Source organism: Schistocerca serialis, chromosome 5 (assembly GCF_023864345.2).
Source record: "Schistocerca serialis cubense isolate TAMUIC-IGC-003099 chromosome 5, iqSchSeri2.2, whole genome shotgun sequence".
Lineage (NCBI taxonomy): Eukaryota > Metazoa > Arthropoda > Insecta > Orthoptera > Acrididae > Schistocerca > Schistocerca serialis.
The window spans coordinates 70,974,116-71,002,094 of record NC_064642.1 but is presented as its reverse complement, the minus strand read 5'-3'; positions in this window follow the sequence as shown (position 1 = coordinate 71,002,094).

Below are 27,979 nucleotides of genomic sequence, written 5' to 3'. Positions count from 1 at the left end.
AGTGCTATTTTCATTGTTTTCTACAAGAAGTGTCTAGTAATCACAGTTTAGTCAACTATCAGCTGCCTTTAGTGAATTAGCAGTCTAGTTAAAAGTTGATTAACTCTTTACAGTAAATTGATTTCTTAAGATGGGTAGAATGTGTGACTGTTGTGTACGGACGCAGGAGGAGCTGGCCACTCTTTGCGAACAGCTGAAAGTGTTGATGGCCGCGGTCAGCCGTCTTCAGGCTGCTGCCTCGGAGTGTAGCGGCAGTGGGGAGTCTGGTGCGTCGCATGGTACACCCCAGGTGTTACATGCTTCACCCACTGTCCCTGCTGTCGAGACATCTTCGCGGGTACCGGGCGCGATTGGGCCACCCTCTCCCCAAGAGAAGTGGCGGGTTCAGCGGCGTTCGCGGCGCACGAGGTGGAGGGTCAATGTGGAGGCTGGCCGTGTGGCATCGCCCACTCTGCCTGTGAGTGGACATGTGGCTGCTCCTTCAGCAAGGTCCGCGTAGGCACACGGGGGGAGGGGTTTATTAGTGATTGGGAGCTCCAACGTTAGGCTGGTGATGGAGACCCTTAGGGAAATAGCGGAAAGGTCGTAGAAGAAGGCCAGTGTTCACTCTGCCTGCTTGCCGGGGGGTCTCATCCGAGATGTGGAGGAGGTCCTGCCGACGGCGATAGAGAGCACTGGGTGCACCCGACTGCAAATTGTTGCTCTTGTCGGCACCAATGACTCCTGCCATCTGGGTTCAGAGGTCATCCTCAGTTCATACAGGCGGTTGGCGGAGTTGATGAAGGCGGAAAGCCTCGCTCGCGTGGTGGTATCTGAGCTAACTATTTGTAATATCGTTCCCAGAACCGATCGCGGTCCTCTGGTTTGGAGCTGAGTGGAACGCTTAAACCAGAGGCCCAGACGATTCTGCGGAGATCTGGGGTGCAAATTTCTCGACCTGTGCTATCGGGTGGAGAAATGTAGGGTCCCCCTGAATAGTTCAGGCATGCACTACACGCCGGAAGCGGTTACAAGGGTAGCGGAGTACGTGTGGAGTGCACATGTGGGTTTTTTAGGTTAGAGAATTCCCTCCCTAGGCCCGACAAGACGCCTCCTGAGACGTGGCAAGGTAGGGGTAGGCAAAATACAACAGGGAATAACAATATTAATCTGCTAATAGTAAACTGCAGGAGTGTCTATAGAAAGGTCCTGGAACTGCTCTCATTAATAAACGGTCACAATGCCCACATAGTACTATGGACAGAAAGTTGGCTGAAACCAGATGTAAACAGTAATGAAATTCTAAACTCAGATTGGAATGTATACCGCAGAGACAGGCTGGACAGTGAAGGGGGAGGCGTGTTTATAGCGATAAGAAGTGCAACAGTATCGAAGGAAATTGACGGAGATCCGAAATGTGAAATAATTTGGGTGAAGGTCACCGTTAAAGGAGGCTCAGACATGGTAATTGGATGTCTCTATAGGGCCCCTGGCTCAGCAGCTGTTGTGGCTGAGCACCTGAAGGATAATTTGGAAAATATTTCGAGTAGATTTCCCCACCATGTTATAGTTCTGGGTGGAGATTTTAATTTGCCAGATATAGACTGGGAGACTCAGACGTTCATAACGGGTGGCAGGGACAAAGAATCCAGTGAAATTTTTTTAAGTGCTTTATCTGAAAACTACCTTGAGCAGTTAAACAGAGAACCGACTCGTGGCGATAACATATTAGACCTTCTGGCGACAAACAGACCCGAACTATTTGAAACAGTTAATGCAGAACAGGAATTCAGTGATCATAAAGCGGTTACTGCATCGATGATTTCAGCCGTAAATAGAAATATTAAAAAAAGTAGAAAGATTTTCTGTTTGGCAAAAGTGACAAAAAGCAGATTTCAGAGTACTTAATGGCTCAACACAAAAGTTTTGTCTCAAGTACAGATAGTGTTGAAGATCAGTGGACAAAGTTCAAAACCATCGTACAATATGTGTTAGATGAGATGGAAAAGAGCCACCGTGGTACAACAACCGAGTTAGAGTACTGCTGCGGAAGCAAAGGGAACTTCACTAAACATAAACATAGCCAAAGCCGTGCAGACAAACAAAAGTTACGCGAAGTGAAATGTAGTGTGAGGAGGGCTATGCGAGAGGCGTTCAATGAATTCGAAAGTAAAGTTCTATGTACTGACTTGGCAGAAAATCCTAAGAAATTTTGGTCTTATGTCAAAGCGATAGGTGGATCAAAACAAAATGTCCAGACACTCTGTGACCAAAATGGTCCTGAAACAGAGGATGACAGACTAAAGGCCGAAATACTAAATGTCTTTTTTCAAAGCTGTTTCACAGAGAAAGACTGCACTGTAGTTCCTTCTCTAGATTGTCGCACAGATGACAAAATGGTAGATATCGAAATAGACGACAGAGTGATAGAGAAATAATTATAATCGCTCTAAAGAGGAAAGGCCCGTGGACCTGATGGGATACCAGTTCGATTTTACACAGAGTACGCGAAGGAACTTGCCCCCCTTCTTGCAGCGGTGTGCCGTAGGTCTCTAGAAGAGCGTAGCGTTCCAAAGGATTGGAAAAGGGCACAGGTCATCCCCGTTTTCAAGAAGGGACCTCGAACAGATGTGCAGAACTATAGACCTATATCTCAAACGTCTATCAGTTGTAGAATTTTGGAACACGTATTGTGTTCGAGTATAATGACTTTTCTGGAGACTAGAAAGCTATTCTGTAGGAATCAGCATGGGTTTGGAAAAAAAACGATCGTATGAAACTCAGCTCGCGCTATTCGTCCACGAGACTCAGAGGGCCATAGACACGGGTTCCCAGGTAGATGCCGTGTTTCTTGTCTTCCGCAAGGCGTTCGATACAGTTACCCACAGTCGTTTAATGAACAAAGTAAGAGCATATGGACTATCAGACCAGTCGTGTGATTGAATTGAAGAGTTCCTAGATAACAGAACGCAGAATGTCATTCTCAATGGAGAGAAGTCTTCCGAAGTAAGAGTGATTTCAGGTGTGCTGCAGGGGAGTGTCGTAGGACCATTGCTATTCACAATATACATAAATGACCTTGTGGATGACATCAGAAGTTCACTGAGGCTTTCTGCGGATGATGGTGTGGTATATCGAGAGGTTGTAACAATGGAAAATTGTACTGAAATGCAGGAGGATCTGCAGCGAATTGACGCATGGTGCAGGGAATGGCAATTGAATCTCAATCTAGACAAGTGTAATGTACTGCGAATACATAAAAACAAAGATCCCTTATCATTTAGCTACAATATAGCAGGTCAGAAACTGGAAGCAGTTAATTCCATAAATTATCTGGGAGTACACGTTAGGAGTGATTTAAAATGGAATGATAATATAAAGTTGATCGTCGGTAAAGCAGATGCCAGACTGAGATTCATTGGAAGAATCCTAAGGAAATGCAATCCGAAAACAAGGGAAGTAGGTTACAGTACACTTGTTCGCCCACTGCTTGAATACTGCTCAGCAGTGTGGGATCCATACCACATAGGGTTGATAGAAGGGATAGAGAAGATCCAACAGAGAGCAGCGCGCTTCACTACAGGATCATTTAGTAGTTGCGAAAGCGTTACGGAGATGACAGATAAACTTCAGTGGAAGACTGCAGGAGAGGCGCTCAGTAGCTCGGTACGGGCTTTTGTTGAAGTTTCAAAAACATACCTTCACCGAGGAGTCAAGCAGTATATTGCTCCCTCCTACGTATATCTCGCGAAGAGACCATGAGGATAAAATCAGAGAGATTAGAGCCCACACAGAGGCATACCGACAATCGTTCTTTCCACGAACAATACGAGACTGGAATAGAAGGGAGAACCGATAGAGGTACTCAAGGTACCCTCCGCCACACACCGTCAGATGGCTTGCGGAGTATGGATGTAGATGTAGACGTAGAAATGCCTTACAATTTAAAAACTGATTCCTAAATCTCTGTCTTACCATTATATAAACTATCTGAAACTTTCCAGTGTTCCAGGTCTTTTCCTCATATACAGCCTTCTTTCATGATTCTTAAACCAAGTGTCTACTATGAGTAACTTATGCTCTGTGCAAAATTCTACCAGGCACCTTCCTCTTTCATTCCTTACCCCCATTCCATTATCACCTGCTACTTTTCCTTCTCTTCCTCTCCCTACTATCGAATTCAATTCCCTCATGACTATTAAATTTTTGTCTACCCTCACTGTCTGAATAATTTCTTTTATCTCATCATACATTTCTTCAATTTCTTCATCATCTGCAGCATATGCTAGTTGGCATATAAACTTGTACTACTGTGGTGGGCGTGAGTTTCATGTCTATCTTGTCTGCAATAAAGCGTTCACTACACTGTTTGTAGTAGCTTACCCATGCCCCTATTTCTTATTCATTATTAAACCTACTCCTGCATTACCCTGATTTGATTTTGTATTTATAACCCTGTATTCGCCAGACCAGAAGTCTTGTTCCTCCTGCCATCGAGCTTCACTAATTCCTACTATATCTAGCTTTAACCTATCCATTTCCCTTTTTAAATTTTCGGACCTACTTGCCCAGTTAATGGATCTGAGATTCCACTCTCCGATCTGTAGAAAGACAGCTTTCTTTCTCCTGATAGTGACATCCTCCTGAGTAGTCCCCACCTGGAGATACGAATGGGGGACTATTTCACCTTTTTACCCAATTGGACGCCATTATCATTTAACCATACAGTAAAGCTGCATGCCCTCGGGAAAAATTACAGCTGTTGTTTCTGCTTGCTTTCAGCCATTTGCAGTATCAGCACAGCACAGCAAGGTCAGATCAGTGAGTCATCCAAACCGTTGCCCCTGCAACTACAGAAAAGGCTGATGCCCCTCTTCAGGAACCACACATTTGTCTGGCCTCTGAACAGATACCCCTCCATTGTAGTTGCACCTATGGTATGGCTGTCTGTATTGCTGAGGCAAGCAAGCCTCCTCACCAACGGCAAGGTCCATGGCTCATGGGAGGAGGAATGGTCTCTTGTATTCCTTACATCTAAACACTTAATATTTCAATTGGTCTTTTCCATAATTTGAAATACTAAGTGCTTCGATGGAAGGAATATTTCTTTATGTAGTTTCCTAGTAGTTCTGAACCAGTTTAGATGAAAGATTGGGGCATGAAATAAGTGCCTTCATTATCAGTTATTCTTAAAACATAATAAGTTTTTGCTGTAAGGCAAAGATAAAAAACTGATTTAGTATTGATAGTGTCTGAAGCCATGAAACAGTAACATTAACAGTATTAATGGACTTAATAATTAGAATTTATATTGTCCCATAATATACGAAGATAAATCATAGATCTAATGTACACGGGGCTCCTCAACTCTGCAGTTATATATAATTCATATATATTATAGAAACAATGTACAACAATAGCATTAACATAAAGACATAAATATTACAGCATTTATTTGACATAAACCTGCTAAGCTTTAGTAACAAAACATGTCAACCATTTACTTTCTTGTGCAGATTTTCACAAAATCATTCAAAAATTCTTCTAAGGAGTAATAGCATTTCTACGCCAAGAACTTTCATAGCTTCTGTTTCAGTTGCCCAAAACTCTATCTGGAGATTTGTTTCCTTTTTAAATGTTTTAAATTTTCATGTCCATATATTCCGGAGTTTGTGTAAATATCTTTAATCTATGAATGGGAATCACGAAATTCCCCTTGTTGCTAGTTATGTAATGATATTTAAAATTATTTTGTATGACTAGCTTGGGGCTATTGTATACAAAAATAATCTGTTCATAGATGTACAATCAGGGGGCACTTATTATTTTAAATTTCTTAGCTGTGGGTGAAAGGATTCTTTTGTTTTTGCATTACACATATTTCTAACAACAGATTTTTGTAGTTTTTATGTTCTAATCATCTTGTTTGTTTTACCCCAAAAATAATGCACTACCTTATAACTGACTCAAAATAGATGTTTTATCGTCTCCATCCTAGTTGAATATGACAGACTCTTCATTGCAAAGATCAGACTGTGTAATTTATTTACTAAGTGCTTTATGTGTGAAGACCAGAATAAATTTTGGTCCATTTGCATTCCTCAAAATTTTACACAACTTGCTTTATTTAGTTCTTAAGTTTTAACATTAATGTGGGTTTCATTTACCTTAGAGTTTTTAGTTTTAAAATGTAATAATTGTGTTTTCCAATATTTAATGTCAATTAATTTAGATGGAACTAGTTTTCTAAACTGTGTAGTAGTTTTGTGATAATTGAGAGGATTTGTTCCTATTCACTGCTTTCAAAAACAGTAGAAATATTACCAGTGAACAAAACTGAGTGTGGATTTATGTTTAAGTGCAAGTCGTTCACTTAAAGCAGAAACAAAATTGGACCCAGAATTGAACATTTGGAACACCTTGTAAAATAATCATCCATTCAGAGAAGGAATTTCCCTTGGTTGATGGCATAATTACCCTTTGTTTTCTTTTTAGGAGATATAACTTAAACCACTCTACAGTACAACCCCCACTTCTGTATGTTTCCATTTTGCACAGGAGCAATCGATGATGTACATAAATACATGCTTTTGTAGGCTACAGAATAATACTTCAAATTTCTCAACTTGTCTAAGGGAGAACTTATTTTTTTCACAATTTCAGTAATGACCTCTATTGTGCTTTTCCAATTTGGAAGCTATATTGATTATCTGAAATTATGTCTGAGTTTTCTATAATATTTTTTTAATTTGTGTTACCGCCACTCTTTACCTCTGTGTATTTTAGGGCGTCTGGAAAGTGATCTATTTATTATTGAGCAAAGGGTGGTGGGGCTATTATCCTGGCAGCTGATTTAGCTACTTTGGTAGGTATGCCATGTGACTCACAGAATTTTTGTTTTTAGCTGTAATATAGTTTTCTCTACATCCTTGGCTCATATTTTCTCAAATTTACTAAAGTATTCTTCTGCCTTCTGATCTAAATGTAATTTTTCTGTATAAGCATTTACATCTACATCTGATTTTCTTAGCTTAATAAAATAAAATGTTGAATGATCCTGACATTTGAGCAGGGTTTGTTATGATTTTATTTCCCACCTAAATTTTGGAAATATCTTTGCTGTTGTTCCTAATTCCCAGTTCTTATTTTACGACAGACTACACTGCTTTTGATTTCTTTCCATGAGCCAAAATGCTTGAATGATTATGTTTGTTTTGGGATATCGCAATTTCTAAGTACCGTAAGTGTTATGTGCAGATTTGAGTGTTTTTTTGTTCTTTCTCTGCATTTTGTCGACTTTTCGCATTATTTTTGATTCAGTACTCTAACCCAAAGGATAATTTTGTTACATGAATCGACGATGTTCTCCTGGCCTGTATGAATGTTGAGACCCTGAGAATGCCAATTTTTTACGAAATCAGCCCATTGTTGTAAAAGGAAACTGTTTAATTGATTGTAAACTTATTTCTGTAATGGATTATGGGTGTATTTCACACAGAAAAATGTACACCATAATTCTATAAGCATTTTAGTTGTATTTTACTTTACTGAAAGTAGAATGTAGAAAAGTTGCAAAAATACACACATCAAAAAAAGTTTTGCATCACCCCAACTCCGAGAGTTCTGGAACCCGTATGGAAAACTGGAATAGAGATCAACATAAACATCATTTCCGCCCTTTTCATTGCTCATGAAAACCACACATTGCATGTTGTACCACCATACAGCGAGACCTTCAGAGGTGGTGAACCAGATTGCTGTACACACTGGTACCTCTAATACCCAGAAGCACGCCCTCTTGCAGTGATGCATGCCTGTATTCGTTGTGGCATAGTATCCACAAGTTCATCAAGGCACTGGTGATCCACATTGTCCCATTCCTCAATGGCCACTCGGCGTTGATCCCTCAGAGTGGTTGGTGGGTCACGTCGTCCATAAACAGCCCTTTTCAAACTATACCAGGCATTTTCAATAGGGTTCATGTCTGGAGAACATTCTGGCCACTCTAGTCGAGCGATGTCGTTATCCTGAACGAAGTCATTCACAAAATGTGCACGATGATGGCGCGAATTGTCATCCATAAAGACGAATGCCTCACCAATGTGCTGCTGATATGGTTGCACTATCGGTCGGAGGATGGCATTCACGTATCGTACAGCCGTATTCCATGACCACCGGCGGCATATGTCGGCCCCATATAATGCCACCCCAAAACAGCAGGGAAGTTCCACCTTGCTGCATTCGCTGGACAGTGTGTCTAAGGCGTTCAGCCTGACCGGGTTGCCTCCAAACACACCTCTGACGATTGTCTGGTTGAAGGCACATGCGACATTCATCGGTGAAGAGAACGTGATGCCAATCCTGACCAGTTCATTCGGCATGTTGTTGGGCCCATCTGTACTGCACTGCATGGTGTCGTGGTTGCAAAGATGGACCTCGCTATGGACGTCGGGAGTGAAGTTGTGCATCATGCAGCCTATTGTGCACAGTTTGAGTCGTAACAGGACGTCCTGTGGTTGCAGAAAAAGCATTATTCAACATGGTGGCGTTGCTGTCAGGTTACCTCCGAGCCATAATCTGTAAGTAGCGGTCTTCCACTGCAGTAGTAGCCCTTGGCCAGCCTCAGCGAGGCACGTAATCCACAGTTCCAGTCTCTCTGTATCTCCTCCATGTCCGCACAACATCCCTTTGGTTCACTCCGAGATCGCCTGAACACTTCCCTTGTTGAGAGCCCTTGTTGGCACCATATAACAATGCGGACGTGATCGAACTGCGGTATTGACCATCTAGGCATGGCTGAACTACAGATAACACGAGCCGTGTACATCCTTCCTGGTGGAATGACTGGAACTGATCGGTTGTCGGACACCTCCGTCTAATAGGTGGTGCTCATGCACTGTTGTTTCCAGCTTCAGGTGGGTTTAGTGACATCTCTGAACAGTCAAAGGGACTGCATCTGTGATACAATATCCACAGTCAATGTCTGTCTTCCGGGGTTCTGGGAATGGGGGTAAATAAAACTTTTTTTGATGTGTGTGCTTTTGCATTAATGAATGCATGGTGAAAGGGTTAAAACAAAGATAAACTAATACTGTGTTAGGATGTGTTGAAATGAACAACCAAAACTAACGCCAATAGCTATACTATGAAAAATTTTGCACTTACCTAGGATGAAATCAGCAATCTGCTATCCATTTGTGGCATAGCGCAAAAGATAAAGTTTTGTTCATGCATGGTGGGATGGTTATACACACACTCGCACACAGTAAGCAACAGAGATGATTGCTACATAACTGACACAGTGATTCATGGGCTGTGGCCAACAATTGTGCATGCCATGTGCCTAACCTGATAGTCAGTGTAAAGTGCTGTACACACTGCCATTACTGACTTGAACTGTACAGTCAAAGTAATGAAAAATTGTTCTAGAAAGACATTTGTGCAGTCTGCGTTGTGAAAATTAATTACCAGATTGATCTCATTCATTCATCACAAATATTGATTATTTAAATCGCCATTTACATGACACTTAGCGATGTTTGATAGATGACATATAAAAAAGATTCTCTCTCCCCCCCCCCCCACCCAAGCTAAACACGGATCCATTTAATGTATTTAATTTATTCTTTTGTCATAAAAATTGTATGTTGATTAGATTCTTCTCTTCAGCACAATTAAGTAAGTTGTTCGTTAGGTAATAGTAATTCTGTTGTAAATTGTTACATGAAACATGATAATGATGAATTGCTTGATGTCCTTGAGAACTGGACAAAGGCATCACCTCTACCATTCCAATCATCAACCTCTCTGTCCAGAATGTAGGCATTAGATGAGTCCCAAAACAACAGTCAACACAGCTTGCATCCTGTGATTGGGTGCATCTTGCCCCAACAGCTCCTCCAAAATCATCATCTGTCATCAGTATCCAGTAGCTGCTAATTGCTTACGTCTACTGTTATGAAACATGGACAAAAATAAGTTTGTATTGTACATATACCATGCTACAAATATTAATTAATAAATGAATAAAAATTTCAGAAGATTATCGAAAGTTTATATACCTGTGTTAATCTCATGAAAGAAAAACACTTTAAAGATGAGTGCAAACAGCACAGGTGAAGACATTTAAAACATACACTGGTAATACTTTCGCTGAATATATGTAATTTCAAAGGTTCTTTTCATAGAAATCTTGACTAACAGCTTGTGTATTTTAACTACATTTTACTGGATCCATCTGTCAGTGATATGTTTTTGCAATATGTGAAAATTGTAATGTGTGAAATATTCTGCGTCTATGTATAAGTAAAATGAAGTTGAATGGCAAACCCAATTACTGTTCTAAATATTGTCTCCACCATTCAAGGTGGCAATGTAGCAAATCATTCGGACTAAATTTTAAAGACTCAATCGTACTACAGGAAATTTACCTCTTGTGCATATTCCACTGCCAGTGGGAATTTCGCTTCTGTAAAGTTTTGAAAAATGTGAAAACATTGTACAACTCATGCTTGTTCTTCTTCCTCTTCAAGCATCTACACAAGAAAGTCCTGTGTATTTTGTTAGCGTAATTTTATGGTTAAATAATAACGAGATGTTTAACATGCATCATATTTTATTTAGTGGAGGTATATTAAGTACACTATCCCAATAATAAAAATCTTTTATGTATTTTTCAGCCTGTTAAATTAGATGGAAGTGGTAAGTTTGGTGCCATGATGATAGTATGTCATAGGCTTTCTATCGTTTCAAAATTGCAACAAACATCATTTGAGCCTCCAGTTTGTAATTTTAACGAAATCTAATCATAATTATTATTTTCATGTAATGCTGTCCTTTTTCATTACTGTAACATATACATGGTCTGGCGCCACCAGACCGAACTATGTCCTCTGGCTTTTATAAAGACGTCTTATGGCACTAAAGAGAGACTTGCGCCATGTCACTTAATTTAGCAGCAAAATATTTTCCTTTTCTTGTCAGCTATGTGATATGTACCTCGTTTGCCAGAAATTTAACTTTCAACCATTTAATGTTTAAAGGACATATTGCCACATAGGAAAGAGAATACATTATAGTAACCAGTCATTGATTGGTGATTCAGGAAGGAATTGATGGTACACCACAGGCTCAATATTTCTGATGGAAAATGTCACAAATTGTAGAATGGTGTAACGGGACATCAGTTGCTTTTCTGAAAACTTTCATATGATTTTGTACACAGTATCTTATACTGTATTTCAAGCTAAAATTTATGAAAAGGGATTACTTTATAAAAAATGTTAGTCTTGATATTACAATCGGTAAGTACTAGCTCTGAATTTGCAGTTAAAATTATTTTTTAGAAAAATTTGAAATTACGAAATATTCGTGCACTTAAAATGTCTATTAGTAATTACGCAATCCTGCACTTTTTACTATGTTTATTTCTGGATTCATTTGTGAAATAATAATCGAAATTACTAATATAACCAAAGCTAGTAGAAATTCATTTGTCAAAAGAATTGGAATAATGTTATTTCCGCACAGCGTGAGAGTCATAAGCTTGCCTCTGATGTGATCAGACAAATTTTTGTGCGAACAGTGTAATTTCGGCTCTGTAAATGTGAAAAATCAAAATACTGTATGATATACTAAAATGCGGGGAAAATATTTACGTAAAAAATGCTGCAACAACAATCCTCAGATTTATTTAGTTCAAACCAATCTTGAGGACATGATGTGACATTTTAATCTTCAAGAATAAAACTGCTAAGCAAGAAGAACTGGAGCCAATTCAACAAGAGAAGCTAAGTAAACTAGAATGGTTATTGTAATGTTCGCTCCTCTCATTGCTTAATGTGGACAGTAGATGGAATCAGGAATGAGTTGGAAAATTACAATGACCAACATGGTAATTCCACATTACCATTTGCTGAATAAAAGTACACGTAAACATATAAGTTGTAAGTATTATTGCATTACAAGGCTGCAGTGAGTAACAAAGATACATGTGACATATACATTACAAGTTATATGTACTACAGCCTACATGAAACAATCATTTTGGCAAGAAATACACAACTGACATAACTAATCAAAGGTACTGTAGCGGCACCACCGTTTAGGATAGGGAAAGTTAGCTTTGGGCAATATTCTTAGCATAAGTTACAGCCAGGTGTGGCCAGATTGCAGTGAGCTATGCATACCACCAGTTGCGAAGTAGAATAGAGGCCACAAGGCTGTCAAATTTATTTATTTATTTTATTTATTTATTTATTGTTCCGTGGGACCAAATTAAGGAGAAGTCTCCATGGTCATGGAACGAGCCAATACATGAAATTATAACACGATATTAGAAACATATAAAATGAAATATAAAAAAACATATTCAGGTGACAAGTCGTAAGTTTAAATGAAGAAAATCAACAATGTAACACTGGAATTTGCTTAATTTTTTAGCTCTTCCAGGAGCTCCTCGACAGAATAGAAGGAGTGAGCCACGAGAAAACTCTTCAGTTTAGACTTAAAAGAGTTTGGGCTACTGCTAAGATTTTTGAGTTCTTGTGGTAGCTTATTGAAAATGGATTCAGTAGAATACTGCACTCCTTTCTGCACAAGAGTCAAGGAAGTGCATTCCACATGCAGATTGGATTTCTGCCTAGTATTAACTGAGTGAAAGCTGCTAACTCTTGGGAATAGGCTAATATTGCTACCAACGAACGACATTAAAGAAAATATATACTGTGAGGGCAATGTCAGAATTCCCAGACTATTGAATAGGGGTCGACAAGAGGGTCTCGAACTTACACCACATATAGCTCGAACAGCCCGTTTTTGAGCCAAAAATACCCTTTTTGAATCAGAAGAATTACCCCAAAAAATAATACCATACGACATAAGCATATGAAAATATGCGAAGTAGACTACTTTTCGTGTTGAAGTCTCACTTATTTCAGCTACTGTTCTAATGGTAAATAAAACAGCATTTAGCTTCTGAACAAGATCCTGGACATGGGCTTTCCACAACAGCTTACTATCTATCCGAACACCTAGGAACTTGAACTGTTCCGTCTCGCTTATAATATGCCTATTCTGTCTGATCAAAATATCGGTTCTTGTTGAATTGTGAGTTAGAAACTGTAAAAACTGAGTCTTACCGTGATTTAGCATCAAATTATTTTCCACAAGCCATGAACTTATTTCATGAACTACATTATTTGTTACTGTTTCAATATTACACACAAGATCCTTCACTATCAAGCTGTTGTCATCAGCAAACAGAAATATTTTTGAATCACCTGTAATACTAGAAGGCATATCATTTATATAAATAAGAAACAGCAGTGGCCCCAGCACCGACCCTTGGGGAACGCCCCACTTAACAGTGCCCCATTGGTACTGAACATCACTACCACTCTCAATATTGCGGAGAATTATCCTCTGCTTTCTGTTCTTAAAGTAAGAGGCGAACCAATTGTAAGTTACTCCCCTTACTCCATAATGGTCCAACTTCTGCAGTAATATTTTGTGGTCAACACAGTCAAAAGCCTTCATTAAATCAAAGAAAACACCTAGTGTTCGCAACCTTTTATTTAATCCGTCCAAAACCTCACAGAGAAAAGAGAATATAGCATTTTCAGTTGTTAAGCCATTTCTAAAGCCAAACTGAACATTTGACAGCAAATTATGTGAATTTAAATGCTCCAGTAACCTTGTATATACAACCTTCTCGATAACTTTAGCAAACACCGATGGCATAGAAATAGGTCTAAAATTGTCAACATTATCAATGTCTCCCTTTTTATAAAGTGGCTTCACTACCGAGTACTTTAATTGGTCAGGAAACTGACCACTCCTAAAGGAAAAGTTACAGATATGGCTGAGAACTGGGCTAACAAAAATAGAACAATACTTCAGTATTCTGCTAGATACCCCGTCATATGCATGAGAGTTCTTGGTCTTTAGTGATTTAATTATTAACTCAATCTCCCTCTTGTCAGTATCATGAAGGAGCATTTCAGGTAACAGTCTCGGAACACTTTTTTCTAAGAGCGCTATATGATTCCCTGTTGGGACTAGGTTTCTATTTAGTTCACCTGCTATATTCAGAAAGTGATTATTAAATACAGTACATATATGCGACTTATCAGTAACACGGACATTTCCACTACGCACTGATTCTATATCCTCGACCTGTCTCTGCAGACCAGCAAATTCCTTTACGACTGACCATATGGCTTTAATTTTATCCTGAGACTTAGCTATTCTATCTGCATACCACATACTTTTTGCCTTCCTAATAAAATTTTTAAACACCTTACAATACTGTTTGTAATGGGCTGCTGTATTTAGATTTTGACTGTTTCTAACGTTTTGATATAATTGCCACTTTGTTCTACAAGATATTCTTATCCCTCTAGTCAGCCACCCAGGCTGCCTGTTTATGCTAGTACCCTATTTTAAACGTTCTAACGGAAAGCAACTTTCAAAGAGCATGAGAAAAGTCTTGGGAAAAGCATTATATTTATCGTCTACTGTATCAGCGCTATAAACATCTTGCCACTCTTGTTCCTTTATAAGGTTTACAAAGGTCTCTACAGCAACTGGATCAGCTTTCCTGAACAGCTGATGACTATATTTAACACGTGTTGCAGCACAAAAATCTTTTAAAGTTAAAATTTGTGCATCATGATCTGAAAGGCCATTCGCCTTTTTGCTAACAGAATGCCCTTCTAGTAATGAGGAATGAACAAAAATGTTGTCTATGGTTGTTCTACTGTTCCCTTGCACTCTCGTTGGAAAGAATACGGTTTGCATAAGATTATATGAATTAAAGAGGTCTACTAGCATCCTCTTCCTTGCACAATCACTTATACAATTAAAATTGAAGTCACCACATATGACTAACTTTTTGTATTTCCTATAATGTGAACCAAGAACCTCCTCTAGTTTTAACAAAAATGTTGTGAAATTGGAGTCTGTGGATCTATAAATAACAACAGTTAGAAGTTTAGCTCCATTAAATTTAACCACACCTGCACAACATCCAAACACCTGTTCAGTGCAGTACTTTGAATCATCAATTGACTCAAATGGGATGCCATTTTTCACATACATGGCTACTCCCCCTCACCGCAAAGAGCTCCTCGAAAAGCTGCCAGCCAACCCGTATCCTGGTAAAGGAAGCCTCTGAATTATCTCCTTATTTGAGAAGTGTTCAGATATACCAATAATTTCAGAGTCAACATCTATAAGCAGTTCACTAACTTTATCTCTAATACCTTGTATATTTTGATGAAATATACTAATTCCCTCATTACTCGGATACCTAAGCTTTTTCAAAAGTGATTCCCTTGTTAGAGAGACTTCCCTTAAGCAGGAATGCCTATCAGCTGACTTCAATCTAAAAAAGGTGCAGCTCTAACACCCACTACTGCAGGAATTTTCCCATGAGTGATCCCACCAACCCCACCTATGCTGTCACCTATGAGCTTTGCCAACCTCCCCTTCCCATACCTGTTGAGGTGCAGGCCATGTCTAGTGAAACCCATCCTGCTGATAGACTCCACTGACACCACTGAAATGTGACCCATGCTTTCTGTCATCAGCGCACCCCCAAGTATCATGTTATTACGCCTGACAGCTGTATTAAGATGAGGCAGATCGTGACGCTGAACAGTTCCAGGAAATGCACATTCGTGTTGCCAGTCTGAGTGGCTATCTTTTCCAGGTCACCATCTATGTTATACTCCCCATCCCTACCAATACTATTACCAGCCCCACCCACAATCACTACCTGATCCTCTTTAGTAAAATCCCTACATGACCCCCCTATGTTAACAGTCACCTGAGCCAACCCTGCATTAGGCTTCGCAATGCTGGTGACCTGGTACTCACTCCACATCACTTCCTGCAACTGCTGGCCTATACCTCTGCCATGAGAACTACCTAACAGCAGAACCTTCTTCTTCCTCTTCGACTTTGCAACTGTTCTAGGCACAGTAACTACTGAGGTCTGCTGCATACTTCCTACATCTACAGCTACTAGAGATTCCTCTCCACTAGACTCTGACAGTTGGTCATATCTATCGTGAACACCAATAGTAAAACTATCTGAAAATCTTATTCTCTTAGCAGATCTCTTGCCAACAGCCAGCTCCCATTCCCCAACCCCCTTCTCCCTCCTCATCCTATCTAGCTCCTCCTGTGCGTTTTTCAACTGCACCTGAAGGGCACAGATCTTACGCTCCTGCTCCTCTATCAACTTACTCTTGCTATATAACCTGCAGTTCCAGGAGAGGATCTCACCAGAATGCCCACTGGCTTCCCCACTGCATTCCACCCAGTGAAAAATTACTGAAAGAGTATACGTAGCAGTTTTGCATGTCGCAAATCACAGGCAGGAGGGTCCCACTGGCCAAGCATATTATGAGTACATGATGCGAAGCGACGCATACGGCAAAACAGAGGCACACAGCCACGTATAAATAGGTGTGGGCTTCAAATGAGAATCATTCAAGTGCTGCAGCTCTACTGGACTGTGGGGCGTGTCACACCACTAGCTACACACAGCAGCAGATGGGGCACCACCATTCCAGTCCACGGCGGGTTGCTGGTTTGATCCTCTGAGGCCGACATGGGTTCATAGGCAGCCAGCAGCGGGCCACTCCATGGCTCGCTACCGCGAACAGGCGCCCTGGTTTCCAACACATGCCGGAGGCATCCCGAGGCGAGGGCCACAGAGTCAGATGCTGGATCGCAGGCACTTGTTGTCGCCGCGATCTCAGCCACGCCGGCGAGTAGCATGCAGCTGGCCGCCTGCTGCTCACACTGAGCGGCGCTGTGTCGGCCGGGACGCAGACCGCTGAGTCGATTGCCGGCATCCTGACGACGACGCAACTCCGCTGGCGTACAAGGCCGATACACAGTGCGTGCACGGGTCGCTGAGGCAGCCATTCTGCTCCAAGCCGTTTCGCAGACAATTAATAGGCGTCAAAACAAGTAAAAGTTCAGAAAAGAACACGAGAAGAATATCAAAAAGTTCGTAGGAGCAGAAGAAGGTTTGTTATTTTACGATAGTGAGACAACAGATATTTGACGTTGCAAAATCCACTAGTTTTGATTGCATTCAGTGCGGGATAATATAGCGAAGCGAGTATGAATGGCTACAGAAACAAACCAACAAAAGGTGTCACATGAATGCAGGACACGAAAGAAGAGCAAAACAGAAACCAAATAGTTGAAGACCACAGATCAAAAGATTCGTGATCATCATAAGAACATAGTACAGAAGAAGAAAAGACATAACATACGTGGGGACTTCGTCAATGATGGTGGCAGCAGAGGAGATAAGACACCCTAGCCATGGCGGCAGTGGCTACAAGTGCAATGTCTTGAGTGGAAAGTAATGTACTCCGAGCTTCACGCCTATACAGATGCTCATTAGATTGTACTACTGTAAATAATGTCATCATTGACGACCAGACTATCCAGGTGCTAGTCGACTCAGAGGCTTCCATTTCCATCACATCAAATGTTCATCATTGTCAGCTAAAGAAGATCATGGTCCATTGAATAATGTACTGACAGTTCACCATGTAGCCTATACTCATGTAGAGTGCTGCTGGTTGAACATCATATAATCTGGGAGGAATTGGAGAAGATACTGCAAGCTGATATCATGGAGTCCTTGATCCTTTCTTGTAGTTCTTAACGGCTAAAGAAAACCAGGAGAAAAGATGTCTACCCACTGCTGGGCATTGATGATACCTGAGATTGTTTGAAAGTCGCAAAGAGTTTCTTGGCTATAAAGATGCAGACTGGCTACTGTAAAATCTAGGTTTTGAGGCTGATTGAGAAAAGGCTGCATTCATAAATCCTGACAGCCTCTATGAGTTTAAAATTAAACACACCAGTCACCTACAAAAGCTCAATGGACAACCCTGTATAATAGTCTTCACTAACTACCTCACCTTTTAAGCTGCCACCAAAGCTGTGCCGACTGCTGAACCTCTGGAAATTGCCAAGTTCATTGTAAAAGACACAATTGTGAAGAACAAAGCACCCTGTATATTGATTGATGTCTGATGGTGGAAGAGTTTACCAGTTGAGACTATTACCAGAGATAAAGTCATGTTGTGACATCATATACATGATTACAACTTCCTATTACCCACAGACAAATGGCCCAAGAGAACACTTTCATAAGTCTTTGGAAGATATGCTATTGATGTATGTTGTTGTCGAACAGAGAGACTGCAATTCAATACTGCCCGTCATCACATTTGCTCCACAATTGTGGGGTCAAAATAACAATGGACACACTGTTCATATTTCAGCCAGATGATACCCAGAATGACTATGTGAAGTACCACATCACCAGGATTGAAGAAGCAAGTTAGCTGGCTCACATAAACTGGGTGTACAGGAAAAAGATGGAGTGCACCAACCAGTGAGATAGGGCTCAGGAAACTTAGCAGAAAGTGGGACTATCAGAAAAGTTACTGAACCGTCTATTGTGAGTGTCACATATGAAGTCGAGGGTAGTGACCTTTCATTAAGAAGGAAAAATGCAGAGTAGTCGTCCATATTCTTTATATAAAGCCCTAGCACAGTCCAGAGGCACAGATCGACAATTGGAGGTTCAAGAAAACTGAAGACCCACTCAATGATTGTGAAGCTTCGACAAGAGGATCTCCCTACAATGCTTCTCGTAGTGAAGAGGGTATAAGAGCCACTGATGACCTCTGCACTCGGTTTTTAAAACTGTTCCTTCAAGGGCTGAACTGTGCCACTGACATACAGATCACGATAATCCTGCAACCTAATGCAGTCCTCTGTTTTGCATAACATGTTCTGCATGAGGACTTTAAAAAAGAAGTAGACGACCTCCAGCAAAAACAAGTGATAATGCCTATCTTGTGTCGTTAATGGGCATCCCTTTTAGTAATGGTCTGCAAACCGAATGGTTCTATCAGGTTGTGTGGGGATTTTAAGCAATTAATTCCCAAGAGGTGGATTATATCTATATGGTTCCAAGTGCGGAAGACCCAATTTCAAAATTAAAAGTCTATGAATGTTACTCTAAAATCGATGTGTCTGAGGTGTACTTGCAACTACCATTGCATTTACACTCCAAACGAATGCTCATTTTGATTACCTGATTCAGATTCTACCAGTAGCAGCGGGTCCCTTTTGGCATTACTAGTGCAACTGTCATTTTCCAAAGAATGCGGTTGCACTCTGTGGGGTGAGAGATGGTGACAATGGGCCTGGAGGCCCAGTGGAGACATTGCTGACCAAAGCGAAGGAGTTCATTCAACTTCAATTACACACTGAGTCGTTAGCTCAGTGAGGCAAACACGCCTCACTCCGTTGACCCTGGCTAATGGTGGCTCACCTTTGGGTGCTTCCATCCAGCAAAGAGATGCTCACATAGGCGCCCCACGATAGTGACAACAGGGTGGAGGGTGGCTGGCAGCCTCAGTAGGCCACAACAGCATCCTGCTTGTTGCTTTGTGATAGCATTCCACAAGAGAACGGCCTCTTCTTACGACTCAGCTCCACATGTGCTCGCAACGACATCACGTGCTGACTGCTGTGCGTGGGATGTGATCTGCTGCCCTTCTGCAGGAGTCAGACGCTGCTGGCTCTGTGGAACTCAGTGGTGGCGGCGACTGGCCCAACCCGGACTCGAACTCTGCTGCTACTGGCAATACCCAGTCGTCCAGCAAGGCTCTGACGTTGTGGTGGTGCCTCTGGACTCCAAAGAAGAAATGCCTTTGCCTCAAAATTCACATCTATTTATATTGCTCTGGTGCGCATTTTTTCCATGGGTCAGGTTTTGAAATGGCTCATAGTCTCAGAGAAATAAAAGCTAAGCAGAGCAAAATCAGAGTCACCATGGTGCTAGGAATTTCGACAACAAAGGTCACAGCTGAGCGACGTCTACTACATTGATACTATTCTATATGCAGCATTAACTGCTTCATAGTGATCTACCCCTCCTGTGCGTCTATCATCCGACTTAGAGAATGGACCAAATTAGTTCCCAGATAATGTTTAGGAAGGTACAGTTTTGTTTAGACAATATATCTAAGGGCTCGTCTGGCCATTACAGCTGTGGTTATGTTACATTTAACAAAGTAGGTCCCATCACTGGAGCTGCTAAACATTGTTCCATATATCGACAATGCACTGCCTCTTAACTCCAAGCGACCTGCTCCTATGAGTTTCCCTTTCTCAAAGCAACTAGCAGCCACTACTACGTCGTTGTATACTGAGTACACCCAATGCAAACCTGCTTTCTGGAAACATGACTTTGGTTCAATCATTTCTTTCCTGCGTGGGCAATGCTATGCCTTGCCCCTGAACAACTGCACGACACATGTGCTTCCTCCCACATGAATCTCACTAGAGATGAATATGATGATCACTCTGCTCTGACACTGCTATGGCTCACCCTGGGTCACTAACATATGTAGATCCCCATCTTTCACCACTAGTAACATCCCATTCTCCGTCACTTGCACAAACTTTCCAACTGCCTCTATCTTCACTGGATAGGTGTGCCCTGTGTAACACTTAAACAGTGCGTTATCCTCACCACTGACATGTACAGCTGTACACTAACTGTTGTTACATCTGCAGTTGCTCCATCGTAATTGAAAGGCAAATTCTGGGTGGCTGTCTCAGCTACTAACTGCTGCAAATCCAAAAGCATCTCCTCCAACCTCATTATTTCGTTCTGCAGCTCTCACACATTGAATAGTAAGCTTAATATCACATCCTGTTGCCTGACCCTCCATCCAGGTGACGGTCTCACAATGCCTCAACTCTGCCCCAGGTGAAGAAACAGAGCACTGCCAAAACTAAAATCCTCTGCTCTCGCTTTCTGTACATGGCAATCTCTGGACAAGGACCATTATCAACTCCCCCCCCCCCCCCCAGAAGTCTGTTGTTCGAACAGAAAATCTTGTCACGCTTAAGATAATCCTTACCCTAACACATACATTCAAAATTACTCCAGTAACCTAAACAACATACGAAAGAAAATAACTAAAAACACAAAACATATCAATACTTCCTTGGCCTTAATGCATACCACACATGACTTAAATGAACCTCCTTCCCCTGTTGGTCATTCCTCTGCTTCTTCTCCTTCTATTTCTTCCTGAGTTCCGCTAATATTCCGCCTGGAACTGCTTCTGGCGCATCCTTCAACAGGCGTAGAGCACCCGACATGTACAATTGTTGATCTCATTGGCAACTGTAGCTTCACAATCACTGGTGACGTGGTTTCAGTCACTTGGTATTGGGCTTGGTATCCTGTCGCAATATATTTCATCTCCCATTTAGAGGTGCACAGATTTAACAAAATGGTTCAAATGGCTCTGAGCACTATGGGACTGAACTTCTGAGGTCATCAGTCCCCTAGAACTTAGAACTACTCAAACCTAACTAACATAAGGACATCACACACACCCATGCCCGAGGCAGGATTCGAACCTGCGACCATAGCGGTCGTGCGGTTCCAGACTGTAGCGCCTAGAACCGCTCGGCCACCCCGGCCGGCACAGATTTAACAACATTACCCACTAGCCCACTTTCTACTGGGTAACATTCCAAACGCTTCACTGTTTCTTATAGCTTTTCCAGTGCCTTGGTGTTTGCTTGTTGACACAGTTTTCGCGAATTCCCAGAGTGGCTCTGCACTCCTGCTTCCTTTCTGCCTAATCATGTCGAATGGCGCCAGCATCTTCTTACCACACACCAGTTCCAATGGCGACAGTCCTGTCCTAGTGTGTGTTTTAGAATTACAGGCGCTCACCATAAATATCTGAATGATCGGCATTCACATAATAACTAACAATCGAATCCCCCATCGCACCCCCTTCAGATTTGGTAATAATGTGGCCCAGTGGATAGCTTGTCAAAAATTGAACATAGATCAAGCACAAAAACAGGAAGGAGGTGTACTGAACCGTGAAAAAAGAAGCAAAATCGAAACAGCGAACAGTCCAAGCTAAAGATGTGGAACACCGAGCAAACTTGAGTAGCTAGGGAATCGTGGTTACATGGTCACGGTGTTGGACGGCGAAGGGGGAGATGGTTGTTCAGATCTCCCTCGCACCTCGATTATTTTTTTTGGTCCATCTATTCATTGACTTGTCTTCAAATCTGTGTCTGTGTCGCGGTGTAATGTCCGTTTGCAACAGCGATGTTTAGGGAAGGGACCTTCAGAAGTATGTACACGCTACTTGTTCTACTCAAGTATCACATGTTATCATTCTTGAATTCTGTTTTGGAAGTTCTGACTCTTGAATTCCTTTGTTGTAATATACGTTACACCTGTTTATTGGTTATTTTCATTTCTGTGAGAGGTCTCTGCAGCATCTCGCCTGCTCTCACTATGCATCACATTTACTTGCGGCGGTAATGTATTGTTTCCACACGACCCATACTATATAACCGATGTATAGTATGACCACTGTCAAGAATAGAGAAGAACAGACACGTCAGTGACTGGACGGAATGTTCATAAATTTGTGAAAAAAAGTGGGGCATGAGGGGGATTTGAACACAGATCTTCCACATTGCAGTCCAACACGCTGACCATACAACCACGACACCATGGTTCTTGTAGTTCACTCGATGTTCCACATCTTAAGCTGAAACTGTTCAGTGTTTCTCTTTTTCTTTGTTTCCACAGTTCAGTACACCTTCTTCCTGTTCTCATGCTTCATTTGTGCTCAGTTATTGGCGGGCTGTCCACTGACCCATTTTCCCACCAAATCTGAGGGGATACAATGGAGAGCTTCCCTTATAAGCATATTCCCAATCGTCCAATGCACTCATTTCGTCCTTCTGCTGGTTGCTTGCCGATGAAGTGGACTGTTTCTTAACTTCTTTACCTTCAATAATCGACACAATTCCTTCATTAGATGTGATATGAAGTTCGTATCTTCATCAGTTATTACTGAGTCTGGCACTCAAAACTTCAGTACACATCTATTCACCAATGCTTGTGCGACTTTCATTGCCTGCTGATCCGGCATCGACACCACATCGATACTAGAGATGGGCAAAACTGTTCTTTTCAGAGATTGGATCAGAACTGTTCACTCCCTGAAATGAATTAGCTCTTTTTCATGACTCACCACTCATTTACAATAGAAAATAAATGGAAGGCACATTGTCCTTTAAACTTGGTTTATTCCAGTACTACACCTGTATTTTGATCTTATTTGATCCTATTTTTAAGTAACACAGATAATGAGCAAGAATTTTGTATTGTTTATTGAAATTTCCACGATATGACAAAGTTTTTGATTATTGATTTATTTTGCACTATCGTGGTTTTTTGGGTGATCGGAAAATGTTGTAACTTGAGATTTACATTAACAATATATTTGGCTATAATGTATTAAAATTTCATTAACCTCATACAAATTCATCGCAAGCCATATATTTTTAAAGTGAACGTTTCCTTCCGAAGACGCCTAAAATCGCAAAATCCGTACCAGAATAAGAAAAAAAAAAATATAAATTTGACTGTAAAACGAAAGTGCTGCATATAGCCTTACGCAGAATAAAACAAGGAAAATATTGGTGTATCACATTTTGCGATACGTTTATCGGTTCGCTCGTAATTAAAGCGTAAATTCGAGTGTCCATAATAAAAATCCTATAGTAAGAGGAGTCATCAGGAACCTAATCTAATCAGTTTAAACAAATAAAAATAAAATAAAAACAATTGATGTATACATAACATAATAATGTAATATACATAGCGGTATTACTACGAAGAACAATATCCAGTAGGGACGAACTCCGATGCAGAGGCGCTGAGTCGAGCGGGTCGAGCCGCGAGCTGTATTACTGCGTGAGCCGAGACCGCAGAGACCAGAGTGACACCTGAGTCGCTTTGCTCAACGCTCTGGCTAGAGTCGAGACGGTGGGGTGAGCGTTGAGCGGGCGAGTTCCGAGGGTGGGGGGAGCGGTGAACTCACCCGCTCCGAAACAAATCGTCCGTTCCCTTGCGAGCAGGTTGTTGCAAGTAGTTCCTATGTTATCCGCTAGGTGGCTCTGTCCTGTTGCTCGCATCAACTGCCCAGAGGGCAGGACGTGCGACTGAAACGATCGCCGACAGAGTGCGATGCGAAGTTAAGCTGCGCCAGACACTGCGCGCGGCAGACGACGCACATGGACGGCACGGCATATGTGAAACACAAAATCCAATGGGGCACTGCACAATGCAGGCAGCCAAGGTAGAAGCAGGGCAGAGGCCGGCGCTGGCTGTGTTGTGTGGCGTGCACTGTGCTCTGACCAGCAGAGGCGCTGCTGATATGCTCCGTCTCTCTCTCTCTCTCTCTCTCTCTCTCTCTCTCTGCCGTGGGAAACGTTTGGAGCTACCGTTCTTTTTTTCTGAATCACTGATTGTTCACTCCTTTGAAAGATTCAACTCTATGAATTAGTTCAAGAGCGCATCCCCCATCTCTAATCGATACAATGTGAAAGATGATCTATGACGGTTAATTAACACATCTACACAAATAAAACTAAAACAGTCTGTTGCTTCTTGCACCCTCGGCAATAGTACTTGTTCCCTTCTCAAATGCAGACACTGTGCACACGGTACACAATTCCTGACATATTGATAGACTTCTGTTCTCTCTACCAGTACTTCTCCTTCTCCACCATTCTCCGATTCGCCACCCTGCATCCCCTATGGTCCAATACACACATGATCATGCATTTCCCTCACTAGTTCTTCCCTTCGCTTTGCTGGCACAACCGCTCACGGTTCTAACTTCATCTCCCTACACAATGATCTGTCATACATGCTGAATTAATATTCGTTGCTGTACTGTTTGCACTCCTGGTCGGCGCTCGTGCTGTTCAGCTAGGTGTTGATCTAATGCTTGTATCATTGCTATTTTTCTGTTTAAAGCACATACATTTCTGTGCTTCCTCCATGATTGTGGATTACTTCATACTCAAATTCACTGAGTTTTAACGCACACCTTCCAAGTCTACTGGATGTGTCCTTCAAACCTGGTAACCACTTCAAAGCAGCCTGGTCCATCACCACCTTAAACTTCCTTCCTTACAGGAAACACTGAAGATATGTCACTCCGTACGCCAGGTTAAGCATCTCTCTTTCCGCCAATGAGTGATTTTTCCTCACTCCAGTCAACTGTCTCTACACAAAAGCAATAGGATCCATATTTGCATGGATACTCTGCAAACCACATTTAAGTGCCTGGTAGTGTGTTCAGCGAACCACTTTCGCAATAATTCTCTATTATTGCAATCCTGTACAGCGCGCGGAAAAACAAACACCTGTATCTTTCCATGCGAACTCTGATTTCACTTATTTTATTATGATGATCGTTTCTCCCTATATACGGCGTCAGCAAAGTATTTTCCAGTTCGGAGGAGAAAGCTGGTAATTGAAATTTGGTGAGAAGATCCCACTGTAACGAGGAACGCCTTTGTTTTAATGATGTCCACCCTGTATCATTTCCGTGACACTCTCTCCCCTATTTCCCCATAATACAAAACGTGTTGATATTCTTTGAACTTTCTCGATGTACTCCGTCAATCCTATATGATAAGATTCCCTGACAGCGCAGTAGTAGTCTAAAAGAGGATGGACACCTGTAGTGTAGGCAGTCTCTTTAGTAGATCTGTTACATTTTCTAAGTGCCATGCCAATAAAAAGCAGTCTTTGCTTAGCCTTCCCCACAACGTATTCTATGTGTTCCTTCCAATTTAAGTTGTTGGTAAGTGTAATTCCTAGGTATTTATTTGAATTTACGGCCTTTAGATTTTACTGATTTATCGTGTAACCGAAGTTTAACGAATTCCCTTTAGCACTAATGTGGATGACCTCACACTTTTCGTTATTTAGAGCCAACTGACAATTTTTGCACCAGTCAGATATATTTTCTAAATCGTTTTGCAATTTGTTTTGATCTTCTGATTACGTTGCTAGTCGATAAACGACAGCATCATCTGCAAACAACCTAAGAAAGCTGCTCAGATTGTCTCCTGATTCGTTTATATAGATAAGAAACAGAAAAGGGCCTATAACACAACCTGGGGAACGGCAGAAATCACTTCTGTTTCACTCAATGACTTTCCATCTATTACTACGAACTGTGACCTCTCTGACAGAAAATCACGAATCCAGTCACATAACTGAGACGATATTTCGTAAGCGCGCAATTTCACTACAAGCTGCTTGTGTGGTACAGTGTCAAAAGCCTTCTGGGAATCTGGAAATACGAAATCAATTTGAAATCCCTTGTCAATAGCACTCAACACTTCGTGTGAGTAAAGAGCTAGTTGTGTTTCACAAGAACGATGTTTTCTAAATCCGTATTGATTGTATGTCAATAGACCGTTTTGTTCGAGATAATCCATAATGTTCAAACACAATATATGTTCTAAAATCCTGTTGCATAACGACGTTAATGATATTAAGTTGCTTCACTACTCAGAGGTTATCTACTTCTACGTTACTCATGTTGGCATCTGTTCTTGACGCGAATTCTAGGATATTTACTTCATCTTCTTTGGTAAAGGAATTTGGGAAGGCTGTGTTTAGCAACTCTGCTTTGGCAGTACTGTCGTCGATAGCATTTCCATTGCTATCGTGCAGAGAAGGCATTAATTGTGTCTCGTCGCTAACATACTTCTCATACGACCAGAATCTCTCAGAATTTTCTGCCAGGCTTCGAGACAATCCTATGCCCTCTTACGCCCCACTTCCTGTGCAGCAATCTTTCTAATCCGGAATTTCCATCGTTGCCACTAACATTCCATTTAACAACTTAACCTTCTCGGCGCCAAAATTGTGCACACTGATGGGTGTCTCCTTGTCTCCACCTCTTTCTAGGAGGTATACAATACTATGTCTCACCATACAACACACCAAATCTAATACCTCACTACCTTCCTGTGGTTTCATTACACATAACAGCTCAGTCGGTAGGTCAGGCTCCAAACTCACCCATAGCGACTTCCTGGTACCACATGACACCCAAACACGCGAATTACTGCTTAATGTCTGCGGTTCAGCTGGATTGCCTTGCGACAGATCAACGTTGACTGCAGCTGCCCCTACCCAAAATGTCTTCGCACTAAGCTCCATAACACCTGATCAAAGGTCATTTGTGGCATGATGTTGATGCAGAAAGTTTAACACTAGGATCAAGCTGCAGCCCTCTTTTTTTCATATTATGGTTTTACGGCGCAAAACAGCGATGGTCATAAGCACCCATCTGTAGCCCTAACTTACACGAGACACTATTAGCACACACAGCTGAAACTTGACTGCCTCCAACAAATAATTTATCATTACCGACCTCAGTGATCGTATATCACTATCCCTACACCATGCAACTTATAATGACCTGGGTTCCATCGCCTCTCACTCTCTAAATCTCTTTAGGCCACTGACACATGTGTGCCTGTGTCCAATAAAAACTTATACTCTATCTTATCTATACACCCACTATGGCACATTCTGCCTCTGCATTCGTTTTCATTCCATTGACTTTTAATGGAAAGCCTTTGGCATGTCTGGGGTTCTATCATAAGTTTGACAGGTGCATATTACCACCCAAGACTACCCCTACCATTACCCCTATACTCCTGCTGGTGATCTACACCACCTCTTCTTCTACTACCACTGAACCACTGTTAGTACGTAATGTCTCTATTAATCTGTGGCTGGCAGCATTGCTTCTATACATGGCCCATACAACCACAATAAAACATTTTACACTTGATATAAACAAATTTGTCCAGTCGCTTATCCCTGACGAAACATTAGTTTCCTCAATTTCCAATGCCAACCTAACTGCTGCATGAAGATCGTTAGGTGTACCAATTCTTAGCTTCCTAGGCATCTCTAGCGCTGAAGTCTTCAGTAAAGCATCAAGCAACTGTTGCTCCACTTCGTGGCAACAGCTTGTTCACATCCTCATTATGTGTTAATTCATATGTA